At 50.8% G+C, this 26,648-nt stretch overlaps 1 protein-coding gene across 1 annotated transcript in view; it reads right to left on the bottom strand.

Moving 5' to 3' along the window:
- The window catches only part of SERPINE2 (serpin family E member 2), a 62,814-nt gene extending 37,604 nt beyond the window's left edge, over positions 1-25,210 (bottom strand). The window contains exon 1 of the mRNA XM_047872060.1: positions 24,964-25,210. The gene's annotated coding sequence lies outside the window, so the exon portion shown is untranslated. The remainder of the gene's footprint in view (positions 1-24,963) is intronic.
- Positions 25,211-26,648: the final 1,438 nt, after the last annotated feature.

Here is a 26,648-nt window from a genome sequence, read left to right as displayed (position 1 = left end):
CCCTCTGTCCTGTGCTTGAGCCGTCAGATACTGGGAGCAAACAAGTGACCACAGCTTTACAAGGCCCCAGAATTGAACAGAACGTTTGTTACTCTGGGGCTGTGGTTCTCCTCCGGGAGGGCGGTGACACTGCCCCCCAGGGGACATCTGGCAAGGTCGGGAGACATTTTTGGCGGTCACAACCGGGAGGGGGTGTTCCTGGTGCTGCGGGCTCAGGGATGTCGCTAGACGCCCTACCATGGGCAAGACCACTCGGCCCCACACGGAAGCGTCTGGCCCCAAGCGTCAGGGCCTTGCTGGAACACCCCTTCCCACTCTCCTCCACGCTGTGTCACACAAGGACACCGCCGACCAGCCTTGATTTAGCATCAAGGCTTCGGCCTGCAGTCCCAGGCTGGTCCCTCTCAAAGCAACAACTGTACCGACACCGACGGTCACAGCTGGTCTCCCCGGAATGGTCGACCCGAGTCTTTGCCGCGTGGGAGAGGAGGGAATCCAGCAGGTTCCCTTCTGTGAATCCCAGAGGGGAAGCTTTGTGCGACGGTGGCCAAAGCTTGGGGCTGTCAGTCCACCTCATCAAACCAGGTTCACGGGTATAGCCCGTCGTGGGGCCAGGTCACCAGCACTTACTCCTCCACAGCCGCCCTGGGCTGCGTGTCCTCGGGGCGCCCCTGACAGACTTCCCATGAAGCGGCAGCAGGGAGCCAGGGCTGACATGACCGGGCTCTGCCCTCTGCCCTCCACCTGCTGCCTGGCCTCCCCCCCCCCGAACCACCCCTTCCCCTCCCCCCCCCCCCCCCCCCCGATGTCTTTTCTGCAAAGCCAAAGCCAGCTCTGGGATTCAGGTTCTACCTGAATGGAACTACCAGGTCCAGAGGGAAAAACCGAAAACACCTGCACATACCCTGAACTATTCTTATGGCCACTGCACTTACTCCCTGGGAACTTTCTGAACTCGTTACCCCCGGGTATGTGCTTTGCACAGCAAAACCAAGCTCCGACTCCAACTTTCCTCCCCAACCTCGTGAAAAGGGAGCAGGGCCCGGCTGGGGGGAAAGGAGGCCCAGCAGGTGAAGGCTGAATCGGGTCTCCGGTGGCGCCCTGCGAAACGCCACCTACGGGAGGCCCGGGTCCCCCTGCGGAGATGTCCTCTTTTTCTCAGAAGGAGGTCCAGACTCCGAGGCTGTGAGGGCCCCTGCGTTGGCGGCGTTGAGGGAGGATGTGGGCGCTAATCGGGCAGGACCTGGAAGACTGGGGCATCCTCATGTGGGTCAGCAGGGAGAAGGTTGAGGAAGCCCGTATTCACCTGTGTGGAGAGGACTCTAGGGTTCTGGGGCTCAAACTCACAACTTGGTTCTCTTGCAGGCAGGGTGGGACTTCCAAGGCTGCCATACAAGGGGCTGCGTGACGGCGGCTGCAGTTGGTCCACTCGCTCTTCCAGAACATCAATGGACACCAGCGTGACGGGCACGGTGCCGAGGTGAGGACGTGGCCACGACAGACTCTCCCCGAGCGGAGGGCCTGGAGCCTCTGATCGGGGCGCGTCTGAACCTCGGGGAACAGGCGGCAACGTGTGCAGACATTTTCTGTCCCCGCTGGGCACGGGGGAAAAGCTACTGGCATCCAGAGGGCAGAGGCCAAGAGGGACACTGCTCAACACGCTCCAAGGCTCAGGAGAGCCAGTGGAAGGAGCTGTCTGCTCAAAACGCCAACACAGCTGAAGGGGAGCTCTGAGGAAGGGCCGCACGGTGTGTGTGTGTGTGGGGGGGGACATGGGAGGTGGGGAAGGGCCGCATGGGGTGGGGCGACATGGGAGGTGGGGAAGGGCCTCAACAGGGGGACCTCACAGGTGAGGAAGGGCCGCACAGTGGTGGTGGGGGGGACATGGGAGGTGGGGAAGGACCCAACGGGGGGGGGGGGGGGGGAGGACATGGGAGGTGGGGAAGGGCCGCATGGGGGGTTATGCGAGGTGGGGAAAGGTCTCACTGGGGGACCTCACAGGTGGGGAAGGGCCGCACGGGGGGATGTCAGAGGGTGAGCTGGACATAACGGGACAGGGAGTGGGGCAGAAAGGAGTATTCCAGACAGAAGATCTCAAGTGCAAAAAGGTCTTATGTTAGGAGGTATCATAAATGGTTCTGGAAACTGAGATTCTGGAAATACTGTTCTTTTCACACCATTACATCTCATAGTGTTTCTAAGACAAGGCCTGCCCTGGGGCCATAACCTGGACAACCGGCTCATCAGGACACAGACCAGAGGCCAAACCAGACAGGAGCTGGAAGAACCATCAGAACCATCAGAACCACTGTGATGTCCATCCTGTCCCACTGCCTTCTTTTTCCACAATCAGACCTCTGGGTTAGCAGAGGCAGGAATCAAAACCTTACTTGTTCCTAGACTCGAAACTAAAAGCGTGACTCAAAATAAGAAAAACTGACAAAGCAGACCTCTTCAAAATTAAAAATATTTGGGGCGCCTGGGTGGCGCAGTCGGTTAAGCGTCCGACTTCAGCCAGGTCACGATCTCGCGGTCCGTGAGTTCAAACCCCGCGTCGGGCTCTGGGCTGATGGCTCAGAGCCTGGAGCCTGTTTCCGATTCTGTGTCTCCCTCTCTCTCTGCCCCTCCCCCGTTCATGCTCTGTCTCTCTCTGTCCCAAAAATAAATAAACGTTGAAAAAAAAAAATTTAATTTAAAAATTAAAAATATTTGTCCTGCAAAAGACTCTGCAAAGACGATGGAAAGACCAGCTACACGCTGGTAGAAAATATTTGCAAAGCACATATCTGACCAAGGACCGGTATCTAGAACATATACAGAACTCTCGTAACGCGACGTTAAAAAAAAAAAAAAAAAATCAAACACTCCAATCAGAAAATGGACAAAGACATGGATACACATGTCGTTGAAGACAATCTACAGATGGCAAATAAGTTCACGAAAAGGGGCTCAGTCCCATTTGCCATTAGGGACACGCAAATGAAACCCACAACGGGCCATGACCTCACACCTATCAGAATAGCCAAAATAAAAGCTAGCGATCATGCCAAATGCTAGCACACAGGCAGAGAACCTGGATAGTTCACACACTGCTGCTGGGTATGTAAAATGGTTCGGCCAACTCTGGAAAGTGGTTTGGCAGCTTCTTACAACACTAAACATGCGGGGTGGCTCAGTCGGTTAAGCGTCCGACTCCCGCTCAGGTCATGATTTCGAGGTCCGCGAGCTCGAGCCCCGCGTTGGGCTCTGTGCGGACAGCCTGGAGCCTGAATCCAAAGCAGGATTCTGTGTCTCCCTCTCTCTCTGCCCCTCCCCCGCTCACACACACACACACACACACACTCTCTCTCTCTCTCTCTCTCTCTCAAATAAATTAACATTAAATTAAAAAAAGAATTCTTAAAATGACACAATTATGAAGATGGGGAACATAAAAGCGATTGCCAGGAGTTAGGGTGGGTTGGTGTGGGTGGGTGACACGTAGGGTCCTTAGGATACAGCTCTGTGCTATCTTCCTGTGGTGGTCACACCAATCTACACGGGATAAGACCGCAGACAAGTAAGTGCGCGCGCGCACGCACACACACGCACGCACGCACAAACACACAAATGAGTGCCTGTAGAAACCTCAGTGAGGTGTATGTTTGTACCAAAGTCAATGTCCTAGCTGTGGCATTTATTGTTGTGTATAGTTACATGACGTGTTACCACTGGGGAAGCTAGGTAAAAGTTACATGAGACCTCATTACATCATTATTTTTTTACCTGTATATGAATCTATAGCTATCTTAAAATAAAGAGTAAAAAACAAAAAACCATATTTTCAAATTTTTGTCAGTAAACACATGCACCTTAAGACAGATTTTTTTTAATGTTTTATTTATTTTTCACAGAGAGAGAGAGAGAGAGAGAGAGAGAAAGAGAGAGAGAGAGAGAGAGAGAGAGAGAGATGGAGTGTGAGTGGGGGAGGAGCAGAGAGAGAGGGAGACACAGAATCCAAAGCAGGCTCCAGGCTCTGAACTGTCAGCACAGGGCCCATTGTGGGGCTCGAACCCACAAGCCATGAGACTATGACCTGAGCCAAAGTCGGTCGTTTAACTGACTGAGCCACCCAGGCACCCCAAGACAGATCTTTTTTTTTTTTCAACGTTTATTTATTTTTGGGACAGAGAGAGACAGAGCATGAACAGGGGAGGGGCAGAGAGAGAGGGAGACACAGAATCGGAAACAGGCTCCGGGCTGAGCCATCAGCCCAGAGCCTGACGCGGGGCTCGAACTCACGGACCGCGAGATCGTGACCTGGCTGAAGTCGGACGCTTAACCGACTGCGCCACCCAGGCGCCCCAAGACAGATCTTTTTTAAATGTACTTAAATCGTTTCCCAACACTGCAAGCACGCTTAAAAACCCAATATTCTAAAAAAAGATACCCAAACTATGTTTTTGCATAATTATGTCTCCTCACAACTCTTTGATTAGTCTTCTTGGCCTCTGCAGACTCCTGAGACAAACCACCCAAGTTCAAATCCCAGCTCCACTACCAATTCACTGTATGACTTTTGAGAAGAACTTCTCTTCACTGGGCCAGGGTTTCTTCATCTGTAAAATGGATTCATAAAACAGCAGTCTCGCCTTACGGGCTGCTGTGAAGAATAAAACAGGGCGATACATCTCAGGTCCTTTGGACAGTTCTTGAGCTCAACCACAGCTGTCTCTGTCGTTATCGCCACTCACTGCCATTATCACGGCAGCTCAAAAGTCCTCGGGTCTCTCCTCCGCCTCTTAAGGCCCACACGCCAACCTAGCTTCATAGTTCTCTCAACTGCAAAATATCCCCCAACCCTAATTTCTAAACATCAAAACAAATTTTAGGAGCTGATTTTTCTATTTACGTGTAGTCTTTTTTCAACTGTAGGCCATTTCCTTCATTTCTTTGCTGTAGGGGGAATTCAAAGGTCTACTAGGTGACTTTATCAGAGCTCAACAGCTGGTCACAAGTCCTCAGGGAAGGTGGCCTTGTGCTCCAGGGAGCAGCAGCCAGGGTCCACGTGGCCTCCACCGATGGCCCTGGTGATGGGGTCAGGAAATGACTGATGGGACTGTGTGACTTTGGAAATGGGTTCAGTTTCTAGCGACTTTCCTCGTGTTCTTTCCAAGACTGCCAGGCTCATGAATAAGAAAAAAAGAAAAAAAATGTCTTCCTACCAGCTGAAACCAAAATAGGGTGGGATTAGACTAAAACAATTTTAAAACAATTTAAAAACCTGCCTCAGTGGTCGAGAGCCTCGGTGGTCCAAGTCTGACTATAAGCCAACTCTCATCTGTTTTACTTGCTTAGATAGGAAAAAGAAAAAAAAAAAATCTAATACAGAAAATGCTGGATGATTTCCCAAAGAAGCCGTTTAGAAATAATTCTGAGCTACAGTGGAAAGCCTATTATGATGGTAAGCAGAGAGCAGAGGTAATACAGGAAAAATACCTTACATTTTTAGCAAGCAGAGCCGACTCAAATGGTTTTCTTTAAAAAAAAAAAAAAAGTTAAGTAGAAAGATGCATTGACGTCCCCTTATCCATTTTCAGAGAAATTCTGAGATGGGAGGAACAAGTACATACTCAACCCTAAACGTGCTGTCCTTCCAGGTTCTATGACCCAGTTGGTGCGAGTACCCCACCCACCCCCAAGAATCTGAGCCAAAAAGTCTGAGAGCCACCCATTATCTTTCTCTCCCCCATTCGCACCATCAACAAACTATCACTCTACCTCTGACACCACTCCTGAATGGTCTACTCTCTCTACCTCCTTTGCTCCCAGAGTCAAGCCACCAACGTTCTGGAAAGAGGACATTAGTCCCTGGAAGAGAACACTGGGCTCTTATGCCCACCTCACTGTCTGTACTACCCCAGTGACCTTGCGGACCAGAAGGGCTGACCAGGAATCTTGGCACCCAGACCAGTGTTAAACCCTCTAACGGCATCCCTCGTTCTTACGATGAAATACAGAGTCCCTCCCACGGCCTATGAGTTGGCCTGCCTTGTGCGGCCTTGGAATTTCTTCCAATTTCTTGGAATGAGTTGGCCTGCCTTATGCAGTTCACAGGAGCAGCCGGGCTCTTTCCAGCCTCTGTGCTCACGCTCCCCGCTGAACGGAACACTTGCCATCGTCCCCCCTCCTTGTGCCTGAGAGCGAGGGGCGGCCCATCTGTCGCGTTCACCGCTCTCCTCCAGCATCCAACATGGCACACGGGACACGGAGGTACTCAACGTGTCATCAAGTGTTGATGAAAAAAAAGAGCCGGGCTTTCAGCGATCAGCTTAACTCCCTTCAGGTACTAATGTATTTGGGGCATTTTTCTGAAACGAAATTCTAGACAAGGTTTCGCCACTTTGGCCCTATTGGCATTTTAAGCACAAAAATTCATGGTGGGAGAGACTGTCCGGTGTACTGTAGGATGTGGAGCAGCGTCCCTGGCCTCTGCCCACTGGATGCTGGTCACACCCCCTCCCCCTGAGTTGGGACAACCAAATGTCTGGAGACACTGACAAATGCTCGGGGGTGAAAGGGAGGATCATCCTGGTAGAGAACCACTGGTCCAGAGACAAATTAAAAAGAGGTGGTTAGGACTTTAATGCTGCCCACAAAATACCCAACCGATACTTTGTATCACATTGAGCAATAATGCATTTTAATAATTACCCAACCGCCATTGACATCATTTCAGTGGAAACATGCATCCCAGGAACATTCACGAACCACCAGGGAGGGGCTGGTTGGTCCGTCCCGAGAGTCAACTCAGCTTTCTGCATCGGTACCGTAGGTGACGTCTGAGGTCACATCAGTACTGTCTGATGGGAAGTGGCCGGTGGAGAATGGTGGGGAGGAATAGGGAGCGAGAGAAGAGTTGGGGGAAGGATGGGGTTCCCCGTATCTGGTAAGAACTTCTGTCTGTATCTGGCACATGAAAACAGGAGAGAGAAACCAGAGAAATAAGAGACCGCCTTCATGCTTGGGGTCTTTCCCCGAGACCACAACCGACAGAACCCGCAGGCAGTCTTTTCACGGTGTGGCAAAGCCCAGGAATGGAACGTGAAGGACTGAATCTCAACCCAGAACCAGCTCCCTGTCCACTGCCAACCCCTTTGACTAATGGGATGCTGCTGACATCCTCGTCTCACCTGCCACACTGCAACAATATTTTCAATTATTGGTTAAACTGCAGATGCCCCATGAGTCATTTAAATAAATCTCACATGTATGAAACAGTCAATTGTGTTCTCAGAGCAATTCCCGGCTGTAAAAATAGAGCCACACAGAACATATTTTTTTCTGCAGCTAATTGAAAATACTGCACATATAATGCATGATTTAAAGCACCCAGGAGGAATTCCAATTTGCATTCCCTATTTTAAAATGTACAATCAAGCGCTGTCTTAAAGCGCCCTGCACGTTTAAGTCAATATTGCTCGCCTGAAGCCCCAACCACTTCTAAATTTTCACACTACAAATTGACGACTGAGGATTTTAATGCTCCGAGCGACTTTTAAAACAATGACTTTAATAGAGCTGCGTTTCCTGAGAAGGCACTCAGACTTGACTGGTTCAAACCTCACAGCCCAGACAAAATTCCCAAGATGGCAGCGAGATGCCCACCAGGAAGAAGGGACTGTGTGTAACATCCTTCGCTTGGGAACCCAAGCTGTGATCTCTTCAATGCCCACAGGACTGCTCTGGAGTTAGGAAGGAGGCCTCGATATTCTTGATGGTTGATCAAATGGTGGTTGGCAGGGTATGTGGTAATAAAGAAAGGGGTTGTCAAAGTAACAGGTGCCAAAGAAGGAGTGGCCAGACTCTCGGGGTCTGGAGGAAGGGGGCTGCAGAACTCCCGATCATCTTCCATCTCGAATAGAGTTTTAGAAGTTGCACAAAATACTCACACTACTGCCTACCCAACACCACGGTTCCCTCGGTCCCGCGCCCTAAGTAACACACAATGACAAGGGTGACCGGCAATGTGGCAACAGGCGAGTGATAACCAAACTGACGAGGAACTCAAAGCGTCGGAATTTAAAGTAACAATGGACGGTCGACATACAGTTATTGAAGGAATGAAGGTACCACTCGCAAAGTAGTGTTACTCCTTGGATATGCGAACCTTTAACCCCTCGCGTTCGTTCCACAAATTAGGAGACAGAATTGAGAAGTAATGAAAGGACTCCAAAATGGTCTATTTTGATAACCTGTCACCAGGGGCTAATGTCTCATATTACCTGTAATGAGGACGTAGACATCCCCGCCACTGGAGGATAAAGGCATCTACTGTGCGGAACTGTGTTGACAATTTTTAGCCTCCTGTGCTGATGGTCCAGGAACTTCCCCACAGGCCATTTGGAACAGACCCAGGCTGAGTTCTAGGACTCGGGCCAGGCACCGTCCCGCGTGCTTTCATAAGAGACGGATCGACCAACCTTCCCATAGCCAGCGGGCTTCCCGCGGAGGCGCTGTTGCTGTGGGCAGCGGGCTAGGTGGCTAAAGGGCCAGCTTCTCACTCTTCCATCTCTTGGGAGTGTGGTAACCGTCAGCCTCTCTGATCTGCAACATTCCTGGGGCTCCTGATGGAATCCGAGCTTTTCCTCTGTGCTGCATGCCAGTGTCCCCCTAAGTGATGCCATCGGGGAGGTAGGGGGTGGGGGAGGGCTGGGGGACAACTGAAAAGTCAGCTTCTCTGACATCATGGAAATAGAATTCGGCAACATGTGGTGACCCATCCTAGGTTTTTGCTTCTCCCTTGGGCACCGCTGGGTACTTACTTACAATCCTTTCTTCCCAGGGAAACAAGAGGGAAGGCAGGAAAGGGCTGAACTTGTATTGTGGAGCCTGAGAAGGGGAAGGGGACAGCCACGGGGCTCCCTCAGCCTCCCGACACGCCTCCAGGCCCAGGTGGGTTCACAGACAGAGTTCAGGAACGAAAGGCTCAGGGCAAAGAGGCAGGCAGCAACTTTCCTGCCCTCCCTCCAGATATATGAAAGGCCGTATTAAAAATGGATTCAGTGGTGGACACGGAGCCGTTGTCTTCCCTTTTTCATTAGAGGAAGGTAGGGCTGCTTTGAGGTAAGTTTCGGTACCCCCAGAAGTGATCCCGGGATACCTGGGCACACTTTCATCCCTTCTTCTTCAGTTTCCCATCTAGTTCTGGTGAGTAAGCTCCCTCTTTACCCAGGCTCGGCTTAAGAGATCCAAAGAACCCCATCGGAGTCCCTCAAGCAGGGCGTTTTCAGCATAGATTACAAGCGAAATAGTTACACAGAGGAGGTTGAGAAAGGGTATGAGGGAATGGTTGCCCGGTCCCCACATTTTAACTTCTGGGCGGGGGGGGGGGGGTGGAAATTAGAGGAGACTGGTATCTTCAGAAATAAATACACATGTTATCTACAGGCACAGAATCTAGAAATACTTCTGAAGTGGAAGAGGGAACGAGGGATACGGAAGAGAAGATAACTAAGTTGGAGAAAGGCTCCTTTGGCTATGATCGCTGAAGTTTTGCTCACCTCTTCCAGTACGAGAGAGGTAAACAAATAAAATCTCCAAGCAATATTTTCAAAGAAGCCTCCTCTACATTTACGTGTTTATTTCTGGCAAGCAACCACCGAACCAGCAAAGTCCTGCAAAGCTCGGAAACCGTCTTAAGGGATGGGAAGTAGGATTTCAAGCTCGGCTGTAGCCGCCCAAATAGGTTCTTCCTTTAGCCCGACTCAATTCCTCTTGCCGAGCTCCCTCCGAATGCCTTCTGAAGGGACGTGGCGGGGCGTGCGTTCAGCTATTTCACAGAAGGAACCTGTGTTGGCGTTAGTACAACTGGGGGACAGGCCTGTAGTCTAGTCCCGGGCCTGCCTACATCGGATAAATTGCATATGCGCTCTGTGACTCAATGACAACCCCTCTCTTCCACCCCATACCTCCAAAGGTTGCTCTGAGGGTCATGTAAGACATCATCCTGGGCGATGAGGGGACAATTCTCAGGCTCCACGCACCCTTCCCTCATAAGACCAGGCTTTTAACTTTCCCCCATCCAAAGCTAAGGCCCAAGAACAAGGCTTTCTGGAATTAAAAGTCAATGACTTAATGAAAGCTCTCCATCTTACCTCTGTCTAACCCCTGCTGTAAGATGTCGCAGGGAGGAAACTCTAGGGATGGAGGGGCTGAGCATCTTTCTGTCACGAAGGCACAGTTTATAGGGGGAGAACCGTCTCCCAGTGTCTCAGAGCCAGTCACAGAGACCATGTTCACGAACAACAGAGGCTGGCGAGTGGCTGGCTGTGCGGGACACGGGTGGAGAGAAGGGCATTTAGAGAGCTCCTACTGCGTCCACAGCCCTGTGAATGTGTCATCTCACCGAATCTCACACGAGCCCTCCCGGGTACAGCTGAGGTAACAGGGATGAAGAGAGACTGACTGATCTGCCCACAGCACCCAGTGAGAAACCACGTGGATAGGCCCACAAGTCAGACGTGGCCGGAGGCTTCTGCCAGAGAGGACAGAGCTGTCACCTGCCTCTTCCTTGTCCAATCCCTGGGGTCCTTTCGTTTCTGCAGGCAGAGCTCAGCGCTGGCACGGATCCCATTCCCTTCTGCTCCCGCGTGGCGTTCCCAGCATTGCTGACGACGCTCTCCAACACTGGAAGGACACCCCTTCTTGCAGGATAAAGGGCTTCATTTCTTTGACTAAGTTCCAGGCACCACATGTGCTTGAGTAGATGGTTATCTCCCAAATAGGACAGACCTCCTCTTTTCCCAGCGAGAAGGTCCCCGACACCTCCCCCTCCTGCCCACCCAAGGTTTGGTCAACCCGACTAAACAAACTTCATGACCACTATGGGATATCACGTATGTTGGGATTTAGAAATAGTACTTTTCTTTCCCTTCTCCCCTTCCACGAAGCACCTTCACTCCGAGCCTTCCCAGACATCTTCTCCAAGCCTGTCATCACTCCGAGCTGTCTCACAACTTTCCCGATCACGTCATCTCCTTTTCGTCCAAGTTGCCTACGATACAGCACTTTTCCAATCTGTGTGCCACGCTGTCACTGAAAAATCTCTCTGAAGCCGTGAGAAGCCTTGCACAGGCCATTGGGACTGTTGCCTTCACAGGTGAAAAGATATACATGATTTCCACGGCATGTTACGGAGTGTGTGACTTTTTCATGAAACCCTCAACGGTCTCCATGAATTCACTTGACAGAGAGCGGCTATCGCTCAGCAAACCCATTTCTTTTGCTTCCCCAACACAGAGCTGGAGCTACGTTTCCTAGCTTCTGCTGTAGGTGGGAGTGTCCATGAGACTGAAACACGGTCAACGAAATGGAAGCAGGACTGCTGTATGGCACTCTCAGACCTGGCCCATCAAAAGCCGCCATATGCAATCAATCCTCCGTGATCTTTCTGCTTCCACCAGCTCGATGCTGACAAGTACCATGACTTTTTGGAAACCGCCTGCTAAATCATATGGAGCCAAAAGATGGAAAGAGGCTGGCTCCCTGAATCTCCAGGATCAGAACAGACATGCCCATCTTGGGATTGATACAAGTGGAAGTCTGTACCACGGTACACATTTGGGTTTATTTATGACGGCAATTAGCACTACCTTAATGAACACAGCATTCAAAATTTGGCAGTTGTGAAGTCCTGACCTCAGAAATAATTACTAAACCTGTCTTCTAATTCTGTGCCTTTTTCTAACCCTTTTGTATCATGCAACCTCTATGAATGTTCATAATAAATATAGACTGAGGGGATGGCAGGCTTATTTGTCCTTCTCCCTTTGTTCCCAAGACTCATTCATGAGTCTCATCCATCTAAGGCTTTTGGTGGACTCTGAATAATGAACCTATCATGACCTTTGTAAGAGGAAGATTTTGAAAGGACCCTAACATGTAGCAACGCCCGATTTCCCCAAAGAACAATTCTGGGGAAATTCTTCACTTCATATTCATGCACACAGTTTTCAAATTAGAAAACATTTATTCACAAAGAAAAATTACACATTTCAGTGTCTTTTAATGACTTACTCAGGCATCACTTAGACACCATTTTTGCCTTGCATGCCCAACCCAGAAGAGACCAGGCCTGAATGCAGTTCTGTGTTCTCCAGCATCTTGTACCCATGAGTATTCAATGAAAAGAAAAGTTGTGGGGTGCCTGGATGGCCTAGTCACTTAAGTGTCTGACTCTTGATTTTGGCTCAGGTCATGATCTCATAGTCATGGGATTAAGCCTGTGGAGCCTACCTAAGATTCTCCCTCTCCCTCTGCCGCTCCCCTGCACACGCTCACTCACTTGTGCTCTATAAAAAAAACCAAAAACCAAAAAATTAAAAAAAAAAAATTTGAAGAAAACTTGTAAAGTTCCACACCTTTCCAAAGTCATCCACTAAAACTTTTTCTTTTTTTTTCTAAAGACAACTATTCTCTCCTCCATGAAGGAACTACCTGCTTGGATTTAGCCGTGGAGAGCACGGAAAGAGACGAGATGGCCAACTCTTATTATTGCTTCAAATCAGTAAGTAGCAATTCCACAAAATTTAAAGCACAAAGGGTTTTGTCGAAGGTGGGGTGAAAGAAAAAAGCAAGGGCTGCATTACCCACGAGCACTAGCTAAGATATTTGTGTTTATCAGCTACTTGACAACATTTCACATCGTGCATGGACATACCTCTCCCCCACACAGCCATTAGGAGCGACTGATATTTAAGAAACTTCTTTGCGCAAAGGGCATTAGCATTAGCGCTGCTGAGCCTCCCAGACTCCTTGAAAGCTGGGAGTCATTTCATGTGAGAGGAAATTGACACTCCAAGACTGTCCATCGCTCGCCCTCATTCTCAAACCTCGTGGAGTCTCCGGGGTCCTCATCTACAGAACAATCTTGGGCCACCAGCCTTTCAAGGCTGCCAAGAGAATGCAGGAGGGCGATGCACATAAAGAGCTTCCACAGCCCACAACTTATGCTGCCACCGTGACCGCTCTGGTCGTCGGGGGTCACACACTGCTCTCCTAGAGTCCTTCCCCACGAGGAGGGAGGGGAGAGGGCATCTGTGCAGCCTTCCCCATGATTCAGTCCACACCATCCCCTCCAGTCTGACCTCCCGGACATCTCATTCAGAGCACTCATTCTGGCAGTGAATTACTGACCCAGTGCAGTACTGAGGGTCCCTCAGGATGATGGGTCTACTCCAGTGGAAGAAGAGCTTATCACTATGGTACCTGATGATAATAAAAAGCTAAGCGATTCTGAGGTATTTTTGCTACTTCATTGAAATCCTCTACAGAAAATGCACCCCCTTATTGATTCCCCCCACTACAGTCTACCACAGCTCTCGAGCTGTTAAAGTATCACAGATATGCCCTTTCTACTGAAACATGTAAGATCCTCCAAGGTCAACTTGTCTTGTGGATACTTCTGTGTGCCTCAGAGGACCCGGCTGAAAAGATGAGTTCTTAAACCAAACACACCCAAACATGATAGGACGGCCACTTTGAAGTCCTGTGTGGGCCAGATCCATCAAGAGTAAGTCTTGCGGATCTCTTGACTCTCTGGAAATAATCCTCTTTGGGAGGATGGGAGTGAACAACACAGAGGAAAGGAGACAGGAATCAGTCAAGTGACTCTAAGGAATGCACGGTGACTGCCTCCAAGTCAGTGTGGTGTTCTGGGCGCTAATCAAGGATGGGTGACAGGTGATGGCAGTTCTGGCTGCTGTACCCGGACTTGGTGACCGGAGAGGTGACAAATGATAGGAGCAGAGACACGAGTTCTCAACCTGTCTCAGCCCTGACCTTGGCACATGATTTAAGTCACTATTTCCTATGTCCCTGTCTGTGAAACAGGGACAATACTACCTTTCTATACAAAGAAGGGACTATCCTCATCAGCAACATTCCTACCTTTGGAAATGAAGCCCAGAGAGGGAAAGTATTTTGTGGACAGAAAACTATGTACAGGCACCTGGGGGGCTGAGTCGGTTAAGCATCCAACTCTGGATTTCAGCTCAGGTTAAGTAAGATCTCACAGCTCACAGATTTGAGCCCGACAGCGGGCTCTGCAATGACAGCATGGAGTCTGCATGGGATTCTCTCTCTCTCTCTCTCTCTCTCTCTCTCTCTGTCCCTCTCTCTCTGCCCTTCCCTTGGTCTCACACACCCCCCCCCAAATAAATACACTTAAAAAAAAATACTAACGGTAGAGCTGGGGTTTAAACCTAGGTTCATCTGACTCCCAAGTTCACCCCGTCCAGCAGCGCTCTGCCCTCTCCTCTGTGGGGCCACCCTGCACTGTCGCTCAGCCACCACTGTTTAGTCTCAGTCAGTCACTGAAACAATGTTTCAGAATCCAAGATCTCCAGCGGGAGACACGCAGACCTGGAGTGACTATCCCAGGGGCGAGATTCTCAGCAGAGTGCTGCACACACCCAAATCTCCCTTTTCTCACCTGCCGGCCAGGACTAATTTCTACCTTACAAGGGTGGTTGACATTCAAAAGGTCATGTATAAGATGTGCCTGACGTATCTGACCCACTGATGATACAGGCTCTTTCGTTTTCTTCTTCCTTTTTGAGCTCCTCTGCAGCAGGTACTGTGGAAAGAACCCAGGAGGATAAGACAGACCAAAAAACCCTTGAGCGTTCCTAACGGGGCAGATAAGACACACAGAACTACAACACAAGGTAGAGAGTGAGATAAAAAGCATGATTTTGCCATTGCACATGTAAAAATATATATATTTATCCTACCCGAAAGAAATGTTAGGCTAATGAGTAACATACACGCACGGGAACCACTGTATTTCCAGCACTTGCTAAATTCATTCACGGTTAGTATGCTGAGCGCTTTGCTATTCATGATATACCACTGTTCTGCACAAGGACAGGTTTACTATGAATACTTTGGCATTCTCTGGCCAATCCTCCAAATTGATATTTTAATTAAGTGTCATTAAGAAATGAACACAGGTTTGGCCTATGACGATAGGGGTCTGTGAGTAAATTAATTTCAAAGACGAGATCCACACCTTCAGGGAAAGGAAGGTTTATAATTAAGTCATCACGCAGAATCCACCTCCCTGGCATCCCCTATCCCACTGTCCGAGCAACAGTTCAGGTGTGGGCAGGCGCTGAGTGCTGTCTAAAATCCCAAACGGCTCTTTGCCTGTAAAACCCGAAAGTCTCCTCTCAGTGGCAGCAGAAAATACATTTCCTAACCAGGAATGTTTGCCGAGGTTTGGTCCAACGGGCATCGAACCCTTCTGCACAGCGAGGGAATCAAAGCATAATTACGTGACCGTGTGTTTTAAATACATTCAGCGTGTGTTTCAAATGATTATTTCTAGGTACCCATTGATATGAGTGGCACTGCCCACCGGACTTTCTCACAGCCTAAAAGACAAGAACAAAAAGAAGGCTCTGGATGCTACACGCGCAAAGGCCACAATATTAAACCAAATAATGTTTCCAGGCTGTAGAGACATTTATTGATTCTTCATAACTAACATAAAAAAAAAAAAAAAAAGCCCCCAACCTGACAGCGCTAGCCTGCGGTGTGCCCCCAGGAAGAACTGGTAACACAGCTGTTTATACATCCTCACACAGGGGGGTGGGTAGTTTATTTCACGCACCGGCCATCCTTTGCTGCATGGCCAGTACAGGAAGAGGTGGAAGCCTGCAGAATGCACAGATGACCAGCCGATGGCTAGGAGTACTGCCCACCCAGAGCGTTACAGGTCTGGAAACCAAGCACGCGAACTCAACAGGGCGAGTGAGTCATTCGCTCGATCAAAGACACCACGCGAACGTGCGTCCCACAGGAGTGAGGAGCTCACCTGACTCCTGGGACGGAGGGAACCCCCCCGCCACGTCATTTATGCTCCGGAAGTCAGCTCCGTTCTCGTCCCTGTGCTCAGCACCTGAAGTATACGGCCCACTTTGTCCCCACAGGCTTCAGACGGGGATACCTTCATGCCCAACTCACAAGTGAAGAAACTGAGGCTCGGAGAAGTTTAGTGAGTCATCTGTGGCCTCCTGGCCTCTAGCTAGTGACTGACCGAATTGAGATTCAGACCAGTCTGTGGGCCTCCAAGCCCTTCCGAGCCCTTCATACTCTTAATCACTACACTGCACAAGGAGAGGAGGAGCGGAAGGGGAATGTATACCATTTGGATGGGACAGATTTTTTTTTTTTTAACGTTTATTTATTTTTGAGACAGAGATAGAGCATGAATGGGGAAAGGTCAGAGAGAAGGAGATACAGAATCCGAAACAGGCTCCAGGCTCCGAGCTGTCAGCACAGAGCCCGATGCCGGGCCCGAACTCACGGACTATGAGATTGTGACCTGAGCCGAAGTCGGCCGCTTAACCGACTGAGCCACCCAGGCGCCCCGTGGATAGGACAGATTTTGAACAAAAGGCATACGTGAAAAAAAAACAAAACCAAAAAACCCATGAAACAGAAGTTAAACCTCAACCAGTGTCCTAAGCTCAGTCTGTACACGTTTGTGGAGTTCAATTAGGTATCTTTTAAAAGTCATGTCATACTTGTTCTTTGGTGATGTGGACTTTTATCCAGCTCAGCCTAAGTTATTCCCTCGGACTCCGGGTAATGCACTCTACCTTTCTGAGCCAAAGGTCAGTACTAATTTTAGAGTTGGAGTCCCAGGGAAGAAACAAGTGTCTAAGGAATAAACTGGGTGGGGAGCAAGAGCCAGAAGAATGTGACTTCCAACAGAACACACAAATGCTAGCCTCTTCCCATCTGGTGAGTTTTGGTTGTGTTACTTAAGGATCCCATGCAGCCAAGCGGGAACATGGGTCCTTCTGCAAGGAGGCACGGTGTTTCACGAGAACTTCTTTTTGAGAAGTTATAACTATTGACGAGTTCTAAATCTCTGAAAATTCGTGGTATCAGCTCAAACGGCTCACACGTTTACACACCTGGGTCCAGACTCTGGCACTGACACACACACACACACACACACACACACACACACACAGGCTGCACGTCGGCCATGGATACACACACACACACACACAGGCTGCACGTCGGCCATGGATACTTCCGCCGCGGCACATGCCTTTCCCAACCGAGCCGGTGGAAAGAACACTAGTATCTGTCCTACAGGCAGGGATGAGGCCCCAGGAGGCCCCAGACAGCCTCTGCCGACTGAAAACAAATACAATGGCAGTGGGGGTAACCTGCCTGTCCAGCACACCCCATCCAAGGCTCTTTCCCCTCCTGACCACAGGTCTAAACATGTGACTCAGACGCTGCCCAATCAGAGTATCCCATTCCCCTCACCACAGCCATTGGTCCAGAGAAAGGCACATGACCCGAACTGAGCCAATCAGAGTACCTCCCTAAGATTTTTCCAACTGGCCTGGCAGGAAGCCCCTCTTTCCTCTTGGTCATTGATGCTGTTGGGAGGTAAGCCTGAAGCTACCTGCGCTTTTGCTTTTGGAGAGGATGAAGACCGCCTGCAAAGAGACACGGAGGGAGAGAGGAGAGCTCTAAAGCCCCGAGTCTCTGGTTTCAGTCCAGGGCCAGAGACACCCCTGCCAACTCAGGATCAGCAATGTAAGCCAATAGGTTCCCCCCTTGCATGCCATGTCTTTGCATCATCTATTTTTTTTAATGTTTATTTATTTTTGAGAGAGAGAGAGAGAGAGAGAGAGCAGGAGCTGGGGGAATGGGGGAGAGAGAGAGAGACAGAGAGAGAGAGACAGAGACAGACAGACAGAATCCAAAGCAGGCTCCACGCTCTGAGCTGTCAGCACAGAGCCCGACTCGGGGCTCCAACTCATGGACCGCGAGACCATGATCTGAGCCAAAGTCAAGGGTCAGACGCCTAACCTACTTACTGAGCCACCGAGGCACCCCTGCATCACTTATTCTGATAGGGATTTCTGCATTTGTAACCGAAAGATAATGCCGTAGTTAATAGCTCATATAATCCCAACAGTGATCAAATCCTCAAAATAGTTTCCGTCCTAAGTGGAGTCCTTATTTCAAGAATGAAGAATAAATATAGTGGAAGCAAACACTGCCATTATTTATATAGCATTTTCTCAAAACAAAGAAAGAGAAATCTATTTTCATTTGGGGTCACCTTGGTTGTTTTCGAGTGGGCTTCGTATTTGGTGTTAAATTCTCTCACATACCACACCCACTTTCAAGATTTGGTCCCTAAAAACTTGGGCGAAAACAAGTGGTTATTTTTTCTGTAGCTATATTAGCTGGCACTAAGTAGAAAGGGAAAGTGTGGGGAGAAAGTGCTGATGCTATTTTTGGTATGCTCTTAAGAGAAATTCCCCAGGTTACCAGAGTTCTGGCTGCAGCCATGGGGGCAGGGCATTACAAAAACAAAACAAAGTACATTTACCAAGATGTGCAGTCACTACAAGAAATCCTTTCTGCCTTTTCATGGGATTTTGGTTTCCCCCTGTTATAGCAAAACCTCCTCCACATTATCTTTCTCCCACGAATTAACTAATAAAAATAGAAAGGCACAGTGGATTCCAATTCTCAAATTACCCCTTCTGAAGCAAAGGGCAAAGGCTGAGGTCAAACTGCAGCAAGAGCATGAGGTTTCCTGCGCTGATCTTGACCTAGGGCGTCCACCCCAACCGTTGAAGGAATTCAAGGATGAGACAGGGACACGTTTGTCAAAATGCAGAACAGAAGCTGCAAACAGAGGATTGCTTCGGCTGGGTGTACATCCCCATGCACAATAAAGAGTCCCAGAAGGAACACCAACCTCTCTGCCCTGGGCTTACATCCAGACCTAGAAACCCAAGAGCAGAACAAGGGAAGAATCATTGACTATGTAAATAGACTTGCCCCGTTGAGTGAAAGGCAGCGTTTCTCAAAAGAGAAACAAAATACTACTCTTTCAGTGTTCTTACATAAACTGTGAACTTATACATAAGAAACCACCTAAAGATGTAGTTTATTGCATTTGAATCCACTCCACACCTAAAGGTATTTTATTATTATTATTTTTTCACCCAATGCTGATTTGCAGATCAGACATGCAATCTACTCAGGAGGAAAGATGGTCCTGGGAAGAGAAGATAGGCATATTCATGGGTGGAGAAATGGTTTACAAAAAAGATCAAGTATAGGGGACCCAATGTATTTAACACTTTTATAAATGCCTTTAAGTGGGAAGACCAACTCGATCTTCACGCTGGCCCTCAATGCCATTTCTGAGTACAAAGGAGCCAAGTTGAATGATTTCAGAGACTTAGGAGAGAGGGATAAGAATTTCATGTAGATGAACACAAAACAATGCATTTAAAAAAATTCACCTAGATCTGATATATTTAGGAGAAAGCTGGGTCAAAAAGAAAAATAAGTCAAGAAGTTACATTTTTTTTTTAATGACATCTTTGAGATCATAATTTCATCACACCCATTGTATAGACAAAAAAAATTCAGTCCTGGATGACTAACTATACAAACCCCCGGCAGCACAGCCCAGACTCTCTCCCAACTCTTCTCATCAAACTTGACTGAAGACATTAGCCAAAAAAACTACCAAGGAGGTGGGGGGGAGTCAGCAAGAGGGCAAGCATTACCGCCACCGAAAAGGTTAACGGAAATAAACCAGAATGCATTCTCTCCTACCTTGTACAAACCACAAAACAGGGAGTACAGCCCAGCCAGTGGACCTCAAGGAAGGCTGAACCAAGCCAAAAGAGGTTCAGATGAGGATAGCTGAAGCGAACATAGAGACGGAAGTACTTCTGGGTTAGATTTTTGCTTTTCTTCTAAGTAATGTTCTATCTCAAAAGTCACGAGGAATCAAAGATTTTCTTGTTTTTAATTTTTGCTTTTTTACATTTATGTATTTTTGAGAGACAGAGCACAGGTGGGGGGAGGCCGGAGAGAGAAGGAGACCCAGAATCCGAAGCAGGCGCCAGGCTCCGAGCTCTCAGCACAGAACCCGACGCGGGGCTTGAACCCACAAACCACGAGATCATGACCTGAGCCCGAGTCGGACACCTAACTGACTGAGCCACCCGGGCGCCCCTCCCCCCCCCTTTTTTTTTTAACGTGAAGAAATATATTTAATGCAGAAGTACCAGGACAAGAGTGGAGGTCTGGGGGTGGGGGGGAGGGGAGAGGTTCCCCTTCAAGCCCAAAACACGAGCACTAGTTCATAAAGCGTGTAGTAAACTTAAGAAAAATAGAAGTACGGTTCAGTTCAGATATCCGTTAAGTGCCTCTGGGTCATGCACCACTGGCTGGTGCAAACGAAGCTAAAATACAGGAGGCCTTCATTGCACTTAGAGTCTAGTGGGTAAAATCTGTAGGTATGACACAGTTACTGTCATCAGAGAGGCCTCCACGGGGCAGGGTTTACATGTGTATGCACACTCCACACATGCCATAGAGGGCTGGGGATAGTGATTTTCAGGACAGACTTTTCTGGAGCAGGGGACCATGGACCTGAGTCTTAAAAAGGGGGGAGCTAGCCAGACAGCGAACCAGTGAACGCAGAAGGTGGAGAGAGAATTCTAGGCAGAGGTCCAGTAGGAGCAAGGGGGCCTGGGCAGCCCCGTGGGGTGAGGAGTCTGCAGGAGGTCAGTTTTGCAAGAACATAAGGTTTTAAAAAGGCAGGGCAGGGAGGTGGGAAGAAGACGAAGAAAAGTTAGACTCTCGCATGTCATCACAAAGGGCCAGCAATCTGAGGAGTTGCTGGGGAGAGTGGCAGAGCACTGTGGCCAGTTCTCTGGCTGAGTGCTGAGGAGCTCTGCGGCACGACTGTCCAAAGAGTGAGCCCGGGAGCACAAAGCCGGACTCTGGACGCCATGTATGAAATGGGGCCGCCACGTTCCAGGGGCTGAAGGGTCCTAGGAGAGTAGGGAGACTGCAGAATCCACCCTGTCCCGTCCACTCCCAAGGCACTTGTGAGGAAGGAGGAGGGTGGTGAGGTCTGTGGACACAGTTTATAAACAGTGGAGACTGCATCTCGACCCAGGTGAGGCAACACTACGATTCACCACCCTCCCTACAGAGGCTCACAAGTGTTTTTTGAGACACTGAGGTATGACACCTTATAAAGACAGTAGTTTACCTTCCAGTTTGAGACAGCTAACCTGCGACACAATGGAGCCGCTCCTCCAGAGTCAGGGTTTGCCCCAAAGGCAAGAGGGAGGCAGAGTTTTCATCAGGAGGGACACAAGCAGGGGTGCCAGGCTGGCTCAGTCCCTTAAGCATCTGACTTCCGCTGAGGTCATGATCTCATGGTCTTGTGAGTTCGAGCCCTGTGTCGGGCTCTGTGCCGACAGCTCAGAGCCCGGAGCCTGCTTCGGAGTCTGTGTCTCCCTCTCTCTCTGCCTCTCCCCTGCTGGCGCTCTCTCTCTCTCCCTCTCAAAAATAAACATCTAAAAAAAAAAAAGAGGGACACGAACAGATTCGGACTTGGGGCACTAAAGGAAAGTCATCCCAGCACATGTGGGAGATGGCTGGAAGGGGTGCAAAACTAGGCATAAGAGACGTGGCAGGGTGCCATATAGTTAGGCACCAGGGATTCACAGGCTGTCGATGGTCTCCCAGCCTCTGGGTGCTAACTCCAAAGCCCACAGGAACCAGGAAGCTCCTGTAAATGAGGACCACAGGTCCAGAAGAAACCAGGAAGGAAGCCACCTCCAGCATAGTTGGGCAATGGAGACTCCATGCCAGCCATGGGTTGCCGCGTGGGATTGGAGGCCTCATGTTCCTTCCGGGTCTTCTGATTTTTTTAGAGAAGCTATACATCCAGGCGACATTTTAACATTTCTGATACGAACCCAATTTTTGTACTCTTCGTTCAGGCCAACAACACATCTGCCCCCTGGAAATGGCACACCGGCTACCATTTTGCGGGTTCTGGACCCTGAAGCAGGGCGGGGCCACCGTGACTAGAGCAGAGGTCTGTGGAACTTCTCACCGCGTGGAGAAACAATAGGACCTGGTGACTGCATGGGAGGGGGGGGGTGCTGGAGGAGTCTGGCATTACCAGGAGGTTCCTGCTTTAATAATACCCTAGTGACTGGCCGAGCCACCACCACCCCCCCCCCCAAAAAAAGAGTGACAAACTTTGGCCAACAATGAAATGGGTATGGGGTGAATGGTGATAACTTAAATCAATTAGTCCTAGACACATGGTGGGGTTTTTGTTTGTTTGTTTGTTTGTTTTTGCCTACAGGGCACAGATAAGCCACCAGACTGTAGGCAACTAGCTGGAGACACCAATCTGGGATTCACTTTGTACTGGAGATAGTTGAAGTTGTGGGGAATGTGGTTCATCCCATGACTCTACGTAGAGCAGAACGGGAGTCAGGGCAGAGCCCTGGGTAACCTCAGGAGGTACTGGAGAGGCAAGGGAGGCAGAGGGAAAACCCAGGGGACAGGGCAATTGGGGGGGGGGGTAGGTATCAGGAAGGTAGGAAAGGTCCGCATCCAATGGCGCACGGAGACTGAGAGAGAATCTGCAGGATCACCATTCAGGAATCACGGGGTCTTCTCCTACTCTGGGGGGGCCTCTGGCCAGCTTGCAGGGAGCAGAGAAGAAGAAGGCAGCGACTGGAGAAGCATTAACTTGCTTAAGAAGCCTGGGGCGACACGGTGGTCACTGGGGACAAGGTGGGGGTGCAGGGAGGAGCAGGGCTATGGCATTCTAAAAATACCGTTCAATAAGAGTTCACAGGGAGATACTAGGCAGTGCCACTTGGCACGCCAAAGAGAGGCCTTCCCTCTAATTTTCCCTAAGTTCCCTGCCCCAGCTCCTATGATTCTGTCCCATTTATTTTATCAAAGCAGGATTACGTTTGCTTTTTGTCTATTTCCTCCCACAAGAATGACCATTCCAAGACAGATGCCAGGGACCCGCTATATTTGCCACATCAGGACCAAGCAAAGCACCTGGACACAGCAGATGCTTACGAAGGTTTCTCGGGTGAGGGGGTAAATTCGGAAAGGTTTGCAGGAGGGAAATGGGGTAGGACACGGAAAGACTTCAGCTCAGTGGCCCCTACTTTCCTGGTAGAGTCGGCCTCGATGTCACCTGTCACACGGGAAGGAGGGAGGGGAAGAAGTCTCTTGTGTTGAGGAAGAGTCGCAGTGGGAGCACCGGTTGGCCACCTGGAAGGCAGGAGCTTGTGACTGAGACATTCAGACAATGAGGTTCCTGATTTCAGAAGATGAGGATCTCTGAGCGAGGGCAAGACTTGGATGTAGTCAGGGGACTCCGTCGCTAGAGTGCATGGAGGTAACCTCATTTAAGATGGTCACAGCAGTGGGACTAGAGAGCGCGCCCTCCATGGACTTTGGGACCCGAGGGACAGAAAAAGCCCAGCCAAGGGCCCCCAGGCCGAAGGAGAAGGACTGGTTGGCAGAAGATGGCCACACGGAGGGGTAGGTAGGACGTGGCTCATGTCCAACTCCAACACCTCAATCTCTGACTGGTAGTTAATCACCCATGTGCGGAACTTAAAAACTAATGTCCTTTGGAGACTGAGTCATTTTTGCCCTTTTAAAATTACACTAACATGTGAAGTTCATAGGAGGCGGAGATTTTCTGCTTAAATTCACTTTTGTTCCGAATAAAATAAAATATGGAGGACAACTTTATGACCTTCAGTAATTGCCCCCCATAGTACAATATTTTCAAGCGTCATTTTAATACAGAATCAAAATTTGAGAGTTGAAAGGATCCCTAGATTCTTTGGGTTAACACCTTCATTTGCATAGCTGAAGAAAATTTTTGCTGAAATACTTGCAAACAGCAATAATTACTGATTTAGATATGCAGACAGCATTGAAAATATCTTCAATGTTTGAACTGTGCTTTAGATATACAAATTAGCAATGCTTACATTTCTTCCAGTTATCTCTGTTCAACTTTGGATAGAAAATCTCTAAAGTACAAAATTACCACGTAAATTATTCCTGAACAGTTCAGAAAAGTCAACTGCTTCCCGGCTTGAAAGCGGACGTCAAACCTTCAAACACCTTTTTATGTTGGTGCTAAATATAAGCGCGGTCTCTGCAAAGTGGCCAAAGCAAGACACGGCAGCGTTTGCGATTTCTCAAGAGACACACACACACACACACACACACACACACGAAGATTATTTTTCGTTCATTAAAACGCTAAAACCTTCAATAGCGTCTCCCATAATACCTGAAGGTGGAGTGCTATCTTATGTAATAGAAGCCCTCCATCCCCGCTCAGTTGGGAGGCAAATTAAATACCTAATTCCGCCCAGAATTCCCGAGTACTTTCACCTTACCTGTAGCCACTGATCGCTGCCTCGATTCCCATTTCTACAGATGGTGAGAATGGCAAAAATCTGCTCCATGGGGCTGAGTTGGTTGTCAGAGGCCAATTTAAAGGCTCTGCCCCAAACCACTGGTCGCCCCCACCCGGCTCGGCCAGCGGTAAACACAAGAGTCGGTTTGTCTTTTCCCCACCGGGCAGCGCACACGCCAAGCACGGGGTGGGGGGACGCCTGCCTCGTACCTGGGTACCTCAGGTTCAGGGTCACCGGCGCCAGCGAGGATGCGCCGGCGGAAACCACGCGGGCCCCGGGGCTCCCCGGCTGCGGGCACACCTGGACGCCACGGCCGTCGCGGCCCCTCCTCGCCCGGCCCGGGTCCTCCTCGGGCTCCCCGCGGGCCGGGCGCGGAGCGGGGCGCGCACGCAGCCTCGGCCGAGGCAGCCCGAGGCGGGCTGAGAAAGTTCCTCCGCCTCGACGTCGCCGCCCCGGGGCCCCGCTCGCCCCGCTCGCCCCGCACGCCCCCCGGGCCGGGCGCAAGGTCGCGGAGCGGGGCGGCGCGCGGAGCTCCGGCACCGTGGCCGGCGCAGGGGGGTGGGGAGAGGGGAGGAGGGACCCCCGCCGGCCGCACCCCTCCCGCCCCCTGGCGCCCGCAGCCCGTACTCACCGCCCCTCGCTCGGGATCCCCAGGTGGCGGCGGCCGAGGGCGGCGCGGCCCGAGCCGGAGCCGGAGCCGGGTGGCGGCGGGGCGGCGGGGCGGAGAGTCGGAGGACGGAGAGCCGCGGCGGCGGCGGCGGCGGCGGCGAGGCAGGTCCGGGAAGCGGAGAGGCGGCGGCGCCTCCTGCCCTCGCAGCGCAGCCCGGCCGGCCCGGCAGCCCCACAGCGCGAGCTGGGCGGTCGCGGCGGCGGGGGCTTTATCGCCGCCCGCCCCGCACCCGCCCCTTCCTGCCGCCCCCGCCCCCGGCCCGCCCCGCCCCGCCTTCCCGCCGCCTCCTTTGTGTGCCAGCGGGCCGCAGCGTCCCCGCGCCCGCACGCCGGGACGCCCCCACTCCGGCCGCGGCCGCGCGGAGGCCGCCCCCCAGGGCTCCACGTCGCGGGGCTGCGCCCGGAACGCGCCGGAGGCCGCGCCGAGCCCGAGGTGCGGCGCCAGCCCCGGGCCGAGCTGCACGTGGGTCGCCGGGGTCCGGGTGTGGGTGCATGTGTGTGTGTGTGTGGTGTGTGTGTGTGTGTGTGTGTGTGTGTGTGTGTGTGTGTGCGCGCGCGCGGAGAGGGAGGGACCCTAGGGCTCGCGGCGCGTCCCGGGGATGCTGGCAAGTCGTGTTGGCTGCACCCCTCCCCCCCATCCCCGGGAGGAGACGGGGCGGGGGGGGGGTGCCCCGGGACAGTGCCCACCGGGCGGGGTGATGGGGGTAACGGTGCCAGGTCTCGGCCGGGGAGGGGCAGATGACCCCGCGAGGCGCTTCGCAGGGTGCCCCACAGCCGACTTCTCCTAGGTGGGCCGGTCGCCGGAGGCAGATGGCAGACAAGGGAATCCGGAAATCTGGAGTCGTGGCTGCGGTGACAGCGCGAGGTACCCGCAGAGTCCTGGGAATCCGGCCCTTCCCAATCCCTAACTAAAACTGCTGGGACCTTGTGCGCCACAGAGGCGCAGACCCCAGAGGCCCGGAGACGTAGCACCCTCAGGCTCCCAGCTGCGTTACCTGGCTTGCAGTCCTCCTTTGCGCCAACTTGGGTTTGTGGGGACACAACTTTAATGACATAAGTCCTGTTGCCCTCAGTGCAGAACCCGTGCCAGCAGGCCCACGGCCCCAACTGTGAGAAGGAAATGTGGCGAATCTAAGACACGGCCGTGAAATGAGGTTGCGTCTACTGATGAGAGCAACTTGGATGATCTACACTTGGTGTGTGGGCGGCCATGCTAGACGGTGTGTGCCTGTCGGGGTGAAGGAGTCACTTTCAAAAGTGTGAAATCTGGGCCAGCCTAAGGGTATTCACAGCCTCTCTTATAGAGAAATATGCTAGGGAAGGTTTGGCTCTTAAAATAAAAAGGAAACACAGTCCACCGAAAGAAAACCTGTTTCATTATTTTACAGTCATGCCTAATATTCATATTTAATTACAGGGCAGGATATAAATGCTTTTTCCTTGTCCTCTCTGCCTAAAATGCTCCCCCTAGCCCCCATGATCTTCTCATCACTGCCTCCTTATACTTCAGGGCACCACTCAAGTGTCACCTTCTTTCTCGAGGAAACCTTCCCTGACCGCTTGACTTATAGTCACTCCCTCTCTTCTCCAATTTATTAACTTTCTTCAGAGAACTCATCATCATTTGGGGTTTTTTTTAAGATTTTT

This window comes from Prionailurus viverrinus, chromosome C1, assembly GCF_022837055.1.
Source record: "Prionailurus viverrinus isolate Anna chromosome C1, UM_Priviv_1.0, whole genome shotgun sequence".
NCBI lineage: Eukaryota > Metazoa > Chordata > Mammalia > Carnivora > Felidae > Prionailurus > Prionailurus viverrinus.
This window is presented reverse-complemented; position numbering and strand designations above follow the sequence as displayed.